General features: G+C 29.4%; 1 long non-coding RNA gene across 1 annotated transcript; it reads left to right on the forward strand.

Moving 5' to 3' along the window:
* The first annotated feature begins 256 nt into the window (after positions 1 to 256).
* On the forward strand, positions 257 to 3,537 carry LOC138179761 (uncharacterized). Its single transcript, XR_011173117.1, has 3 exons — positions 257 to 600; positions 915 to 1,218; positions 1,341 to 3,537. It is a non-coding gene; the product is annotated as an uncharacterized LOC138179761 (long non-coding RNA).
* Positions 3,538 to 7,560: the final 4,023 nt, after the last annotated feature.

Genomic DNA, 7,560 nt, shown 5'->3' on the forward strand with positions numbered 1-7,560 from the left:
AGTACGTATATCTGTCCTTGTCGCACAATATTGCAATCTTTATCTAGCAAGTTATGTGCTGTCATCTATCCCTACTGTTCCTATCCAGTCCTCCTATTCAGTTGCTGTTACTTTTGTATCAAATAGATGGTAGCATATGTCTCTTCCGTAGGCAAGGAACGCAATAGTGTGCGACAAAGATATATATATATATATATACTGGTGTTAGATACAAACAGCAATAGTGATTAGTTTCACTTTTTCACCGCTACGTGGTGATAGGGTTTCAACGTTCAGTCTATAAAGCGAGCAAATTTTCATTATTAAGAAAAAGAAACTGATTAAGAGAATTACCTTGTGGAATGTGACTTTTGTGATCCCGTCTTCCAAATTAGATCCTCATTTTTTTTATACGCCATCTGATCAGCAAGATGCACGAATAAAAATTTACAAATTCCTTCCAGATATTGAATCACTTTAAATAGATTATTTTAAGAAGCTGTGCCTTCACATATATTTTTATACATGTAATGATGTTTGTGGGAATTATAAACGTATATAAAAAGAGAAAAAAATACATGTATATAGATGGAGTTCACGTCTGACTTTGGACGAATTAAAGTACTAAGAGTATATAATTCGTATGGATCAATGAATCAAACATTTTTTAAAGAATTATTCGTTTGTAATTTAAGATACAGTCCCATTTAATTAACTGTTTTCACTACATTATCATGTTTTCCAACAATCGCAATATACACGGAAATTTGTTATATTTGATTCGATATTTTTCTTTATTTGTTCGATATTTTACTTTGTGTATACGTTGCGCTCGCGGTAATTACAAAAAAATTATACAAAAATAATAATACTAATATCACTATTATAGTAAGAATATTTAAACGTAGCCTAATGCAAATTATTTGTTATTTCAGACGTATATGTAATATGATATAACGCAAATATTTAGGCTGTGCTACTTTACAATATAACTAGATAATACAAGGTAAACAATGCACGAAAATCATTATCAACAAATGTTGACTGATAAAGTAAAATTTATAGCAATTATATCATTTTGCAAGAAGAAAAAAAAAAAAAGAAAAAATACAGTGTTTTCTTAATATTTAAACGTATTTAATACTTTAGTTATTTTTAATACGATTGAAAAGTTGGTCCGATAATATATCAACGATAATCTGGTAATTTATCAAAACTAAGCACCCCACGTTCTACAAGGTATTTATTATGATTTTTATCGCATTATCTTTGTAAATTTAATTACGCCTCTGTTGCTGTGATTTATTATCGAATCCTCTGATATATATATATATATATATTACATTTACTATCTATTGCAGACATGTTCTTAGAAGTACCTAGTTTTTATTTCACTTCACAAGTTCTGCAATATTTATTGCTCAAGGAAAGGAGGATCTACGCGAAAGTTTTAAAGTAACCACGATGGTCATTAAGAAGCAGGATTATCATCTATTTGTCTCTCAAACATTTCTTAATCATTTCTTTACATTTAAATTCTTTCACCTAACTTTAGAAATATTGATAACCGAAGTATTTATATTTTATAAACATGTTATTCTAAAATCTTATCAAATTTATCATTTAGTCTTATGAAATGAGTAGTACGTGGTTCTCCGATGCAATCCTAAACGATGAGAAGTATTACGTAAATACGTTTTCCGATCCTTTTAATATATGTATATATATGCATGTATTTTATCCAATTGGCGAATTTCGAGTTGGCAACTGATTGTGAGTTTCTTGTCTTAAGCAGCTGTAGGAAATTTTGATTTCTTTTTCTCTTTTCTCCTTTAGGTGTAATGCATAATCAGATGAAACATCGTTTACCATAAATATTTCCCATACTGATAACGGTTCTATTCGGAAACATTTTGTATGTGTTCTTTCATTACTTATTGTATAAACTGTGGCTGACGCAAACCGGAAAAATATTGGTTCAGCTTATACAAATAATGCACAAGATTAATAAAACAATCCAAAAGGATAAAATAACAGAATATAATTAAGAAAATCTTTGCAGCTCAGGCAGGTGGCCGTTTCTTATCGTTCAATGCAAATTACAAATTTTCCAATATAACTGGCAGTCTGATTATGGCTTGGACAAATATTAACTCATGACGCCGAAAAAATGTATTTGAAATAATCGTGTGAACAAGCAGAAGATTTTAACTTTTTACCTCGTGGTACAAGATAAAAATTGCAGTACAAATCGACCTAAAAAATGTGTCAATATTAACTTGGAATAAATGCGTCATCTATGACTTCAAGAGAATATGCATGAAAATCACGCTTTCTCACGTTCTTCGGTAAACGATGACGTCAAGATTCGGTTGAAAACAGATTCCTCTGTGTTTTTGGAGATTTTCGGATTACCCGATTTCGTTTTTTACCGTCCCCGGTAACGTTTAATGAATTCTTGAAGTTTTTCTTTCTACGGAACAACGTTTCGAAGTAATTTCGATAGAAAATCAAAGATCATGCGGTATATTCAAACCCATGTATAACTGCAAATGTCAATATGTCGCATTATCGTTGATCATTAAAGTAAATAGATTTACGAGCACGTCTTACGTTCGTTAAGTCGAAGAGAAGCCATTAATAGTAGGTTGTTATCGAATGTCCACTTCCGCGGGTGTGGTTTATCAGTGAGACATTAGATGAGGTTAAAAATAGAAAGTACTTTGTCATAATACATAGGTATATACGACCGATATATGACTTCAGTATATGCTATGATATTATCTATATTCGAAGATATTGGAAAGATATAGAGATCAAATATACATCCATATGTATACATACAAATTGGCTCGCAAAAGTATTTGTACATTTACCATGGAAAATTTTCATGTGTGTGTCATACGTATTATATAAAACATTCTGAAATTTTATTAATGCTGTGATGAGACACGACTGATATGACCATATCGGCAAAACTCAAATCCAATTTGAAAATATACATGCATACTTAGAAGTTGCAAGGTATTTACTGTAAACTTATATTTAGTGAAAAGTTAGTATTATGAATAATTAGTAGAAAAATCTTAAGCATATTATAATAACTATTAAAGTGAATGATTGCCTGTTCAAATATTTTTGTGTCTGCAAAATATATACATCTTGCAATTTCTATATACGTTTACAAAAATCTCAAAGAAAGGAATTCCAAAAATTCAAAATTGTATCAAATAATAGTTATTAATAATCATAATACTTGGGTGTCGTTACAGTGCCAATAAGATTTTGAAATGTTTTGTTTAACACACGTGATAATGTTCAAGAGAAGTATGCGACTACCGCGAGAGCTACACAGTTGCATTTTTTACCACTATCTGCATATGTATCCAACAATGTGGAATGATTTATTAGATTAATTTCCTCAGAGAAAATGTTATGTTAATGTAACATTTCATCTCTAGCTACGTGTAAGTTAATGAAATGTAAATTACAAATGGTTTATAGATTAATTTCTTAAAGACTGACGTTATGTTCATATTACATATGACGCAATCTTTTTTCACTATTTCCCACAGGGTTATTTTAATATTTTCGCAATCTATGCGTTAAATATATGGATTGGCATATAACACGTGGATTTTATAAGATATGACTTTGCAAATATTTCCTTTCTAAGTTGTTTCGCAAGACGATGACAATAATGTGACAGAAAGTTCTGAAAAATTCATTAATAATTCGTCATTAATTGTTATGTTTTATCCTTAGAATTTGATGGACTTTGAAGTATGAATTCATAACATCATAATAAATTATCCCCTTTGAAATTACGACAACTTTTCATGTCTATTATATTTGTATAATCAGCATCTATGAAGCAACGTGTAAGATATTTTCCTCCCATTACCCGACTTTTTACGTATTTTTTTCACTGTTTAGTCCCTAATGAGTAAATAAATGCGGATTAAGTTGCGATTAATTATATAAAATATACATGAAACAAGAAGGCGAAGAGGGGAATAATAGATCATATCAATTTTTAAGCACAATAATCTCCAATAATAGATTAAGATAAAACATCTCTCGAAATTGTATCGATAGTATCAATTAACATTGTATAATACAAAATGTACTCTCTTCTTCTAAAAATAAAATTCGAAGGATTATAGTATTTATTAATTTGAATCGCGTTCACGTTATCAGGCTTTACGCTTCGCTTTCGTAATATTAAATTTTTCTAATTATATTTAAAGATACTAACAAACACATAGTACGAAATTTCATGTAACTGAATCTAATTAACTTGAACATAATAAATACAATGATATAAATATTAATAGAAAATTTTAACGTGCAAAATTGTGCAGAATGCGTCTAATATAAGAAAATATATAAAATATGAAATAGTGTAGTGTTTTGCGTAATAGTCGATGGGTAAAACAATTTTTTTGTCAAGGCTCTACTATTTCAGTTATATTTTTAAAAATATGAATCTGTGTAAAAAGTCCCAGTTTTTCTGTAGCCACTGTTTGGACGAAATCTTTATGTTTGTAAAATGATTACTAAGAGAAAAGGAAGAACACACTCGTTGCGGATAATTTTACCGATGCATGATTCATATAACACAGCTGATTATAGTTGATCTCTGCAAACTTTCCGATTAGTTGATCTCCGCTAATCATACTGTCGTATAAAGATTTCTTTGAAAAAAAAAGCAGGTAATGAGTTTGTTATCGTTCAACAATGGAAACTGATAAAATCCAAGTTCAAGAGAGAAATCTAGCGACGTATACTTACTGGTGATTATTTCCTCGATTGCGTAAAAAAATGAAAATCAAGGGAAGCGAAATCATTAAAGTTATCTACCTCCTTAATTGACTGTCCGCTATCTCTATCGTTCCTTGAAATTTTTATTTACACGGTCTTCTACTATGTTAATTGCCGATAGGTTGAAGTCCTAGTCTAGAAAAATAATTTACTTTCAAAGAAGCTCTTGCGGTACCACGAGGCTTATTAATATGTATAATATAGATAATTGATTCAGATTTCTTTCAAATTTTACCATATATAGGAATCGATTAATCGAACATGTCCACTGGCCAGCCTCTTTTCCATCTTACAAAATATTTATTAAAAATTTCAGCTACTTTCGTAAGCCAATTGTTATGTTTTATGGTTTCATGTATTTATTTGTCTCTCAACTATTCAATATGAATATGAATATGAACATGAATATGAATGTGAACATAAATATGAATATGAATATGAATATAAAATTGATGCAATGAATGAAAAATAATGAATTTATGTAATGAAGTTGAGAGATTAATAAATGTAATGTGGAGCCGCATATGATTCATATTGCCCTCTTGATAAATTGTAACGAATAACTCGAAGAATAATACGAATGATTACCAAGAGAACAGTCAGATAATTTTTTCTCCCGAATGTATTTTCTTTGATTTTTTTAATAACATATTACGATAACGGTTTAATAATAACGATATATCATTTTTATTGTTGTTTCGTTTTCTCTACTCGGTCTCGTATTGCGTTTTTTTCTAGATACCTGTAACTTTTATCTGAATGTGAAGTGGCTAATCGAGTCAGCGGTCTTTCAGATCACATGAACGCGATAAAATTAACCGGATGACAATTTATCAAGTATGAAATTTTGATAGATCGAGAAATTTATTTTGAGCGATATTTTCAGTAGAGTACCTGGAATATGTACATATTCGGGTCATTCTTAATCCGATAAGAAATGTCAATAATTAGTATCAACTGAGGAAACTTACACTTGTATAATTTATGTGGTGAATAGAATAGTAGATGTACGAACTAAAACTAGAGCCAGAAATGTACAAACCATTGGCTTCTTAATCAATCATTATCTGTATCATCGATTGTAAAGATTATCGAAATGGATTATTCTATAAATAATTTAGCTTGTTTTTTACTCCAATGTTTATTATTTAATATTTGTATTAACAAATACTTTGTGCAATTCAGATAAAAATGGTATTTAGATAAAATGAAGAATCAAATTGCAGCGTAATTGAAGAGTTTTCCAATAAAAGAGCTTGTAGATATCTTCTAGCCAAACAGTTAAATTATTTTAAATTTCAATTATTTTGTAAATATAAAAGAGGAAACAAAGTTTTCTAAGAAATTCTTTATAAGTTCTTTACGAGCTTCTTTATAATTATCAATTTAAAAGTATAATCAAAAAGCTAGAAAGCTTAAAGCTAATATTAAAAAATTATAGCTAAGACTTGAATGTAATTTGGTCAATTTGCCGTTTCGTCTCATGGCGAATAAGAAATCACCTCAATTATAATACACGCAAATTAATTGCGACAGTTTACAACTTTGACAGTTTACATAACTAGATAGCTTTTACTATTGATAGGTTTATTTCGAGATTTTCTTGCTACGTGTACCATATGTAATGGAAAGTTCAACAATGAGTATTAAGCATGCGAGCATGATACGTTATAAGTAAGATACACGATGAAACGAACTCCTTGTAACATAGCTGATAAGTATACGTCGATGGAAATTCCTGGATTTAATTTCACTCTAACGAGATTTTTATGTACACCGGGAGAACTTGGAAAGGGAAAAATAAGACGAACCGTAATATCTGATGACCATTCGATACAAAAAAAAAAAAAAGAAATTAATATTTCATTTCTCTTATAGAGAGCACAACCACAGGTGAAAAACATGATAAATCATATTTCTCGTCTTTTATAGATGAGCAATATTAAACTTGAATAGGTTGCTAAACAATTTCATATCAAAGCTGTGTTTGCGTTTGATTTTGGGATTAAATATGTGTTTTTCTTATCCTCTTACATACTTAAGACGTATTAATAACAGCAGTTACATGTAGATTCCCATTAATTTAATTGAAGCAACATGACAATTACACAAACATTTAATTCTTAAAAATCACTGTGGATCTATCACCTATTTTCAAAAGATTTATAAGCATCATCAAATATATGAGATCACTCGTTTCTTCAAATGTGTATTTCGCATTAAAATATAACTTTTTAGCCACAAAATAACACAAAAGTTATGGAAACTAAGGAAAATAGCCTTATTATATTTTTTTGCCCTTTGATCTTCATATACAGGCATGCAAGAGTATTTAGACGTTCATTGTGGAAAACTTGTACATTTTAAAATTTCATTAGCACTATATTGAGACACGATTGTCATAATTACATTATACGTAGTTGGACACTTCATGACGTTAATTTAAATTGAATGCCTTGTTATTTTATTATAAATCTGTTAATTCGTCTGTTAATTCTTCTGTGTGTTAATTCGTATGTGGCTTACAATGTAAGATATTAAACAAAGTAAAAATTAGACTTTTGCAACAATCGCAACGAGTAGATATATTAATCCTTATGATAGGCAGTGTATATTGGTAAAATTTAAACTCAATCTAAAAATTTATATAAAAGTTACAAGACATTTACTCCAAACATATATCCAATAAAAAAAATTAAATATATTAAATACGCGTTAAAAATGGTCCCAATATGGGATATCTGAGGATATATTGAA

The sequence above is a fragment of the Bombus flavifrons genome, chromosome 5 (genome assembly GCF_040668555.2).
Source record: "Bombus flavifrons isolate JBK064 chromosome 5, iyBomFlav1_principal, whole genome shotgun sequence".
In the NCBI taxonomy this organism is placed as follows: Eukaryota; Metazoa; Arthropoda; class Insecta; order Hymenoptera; family Apidae; genus Bombus; species Bombus flavifrons.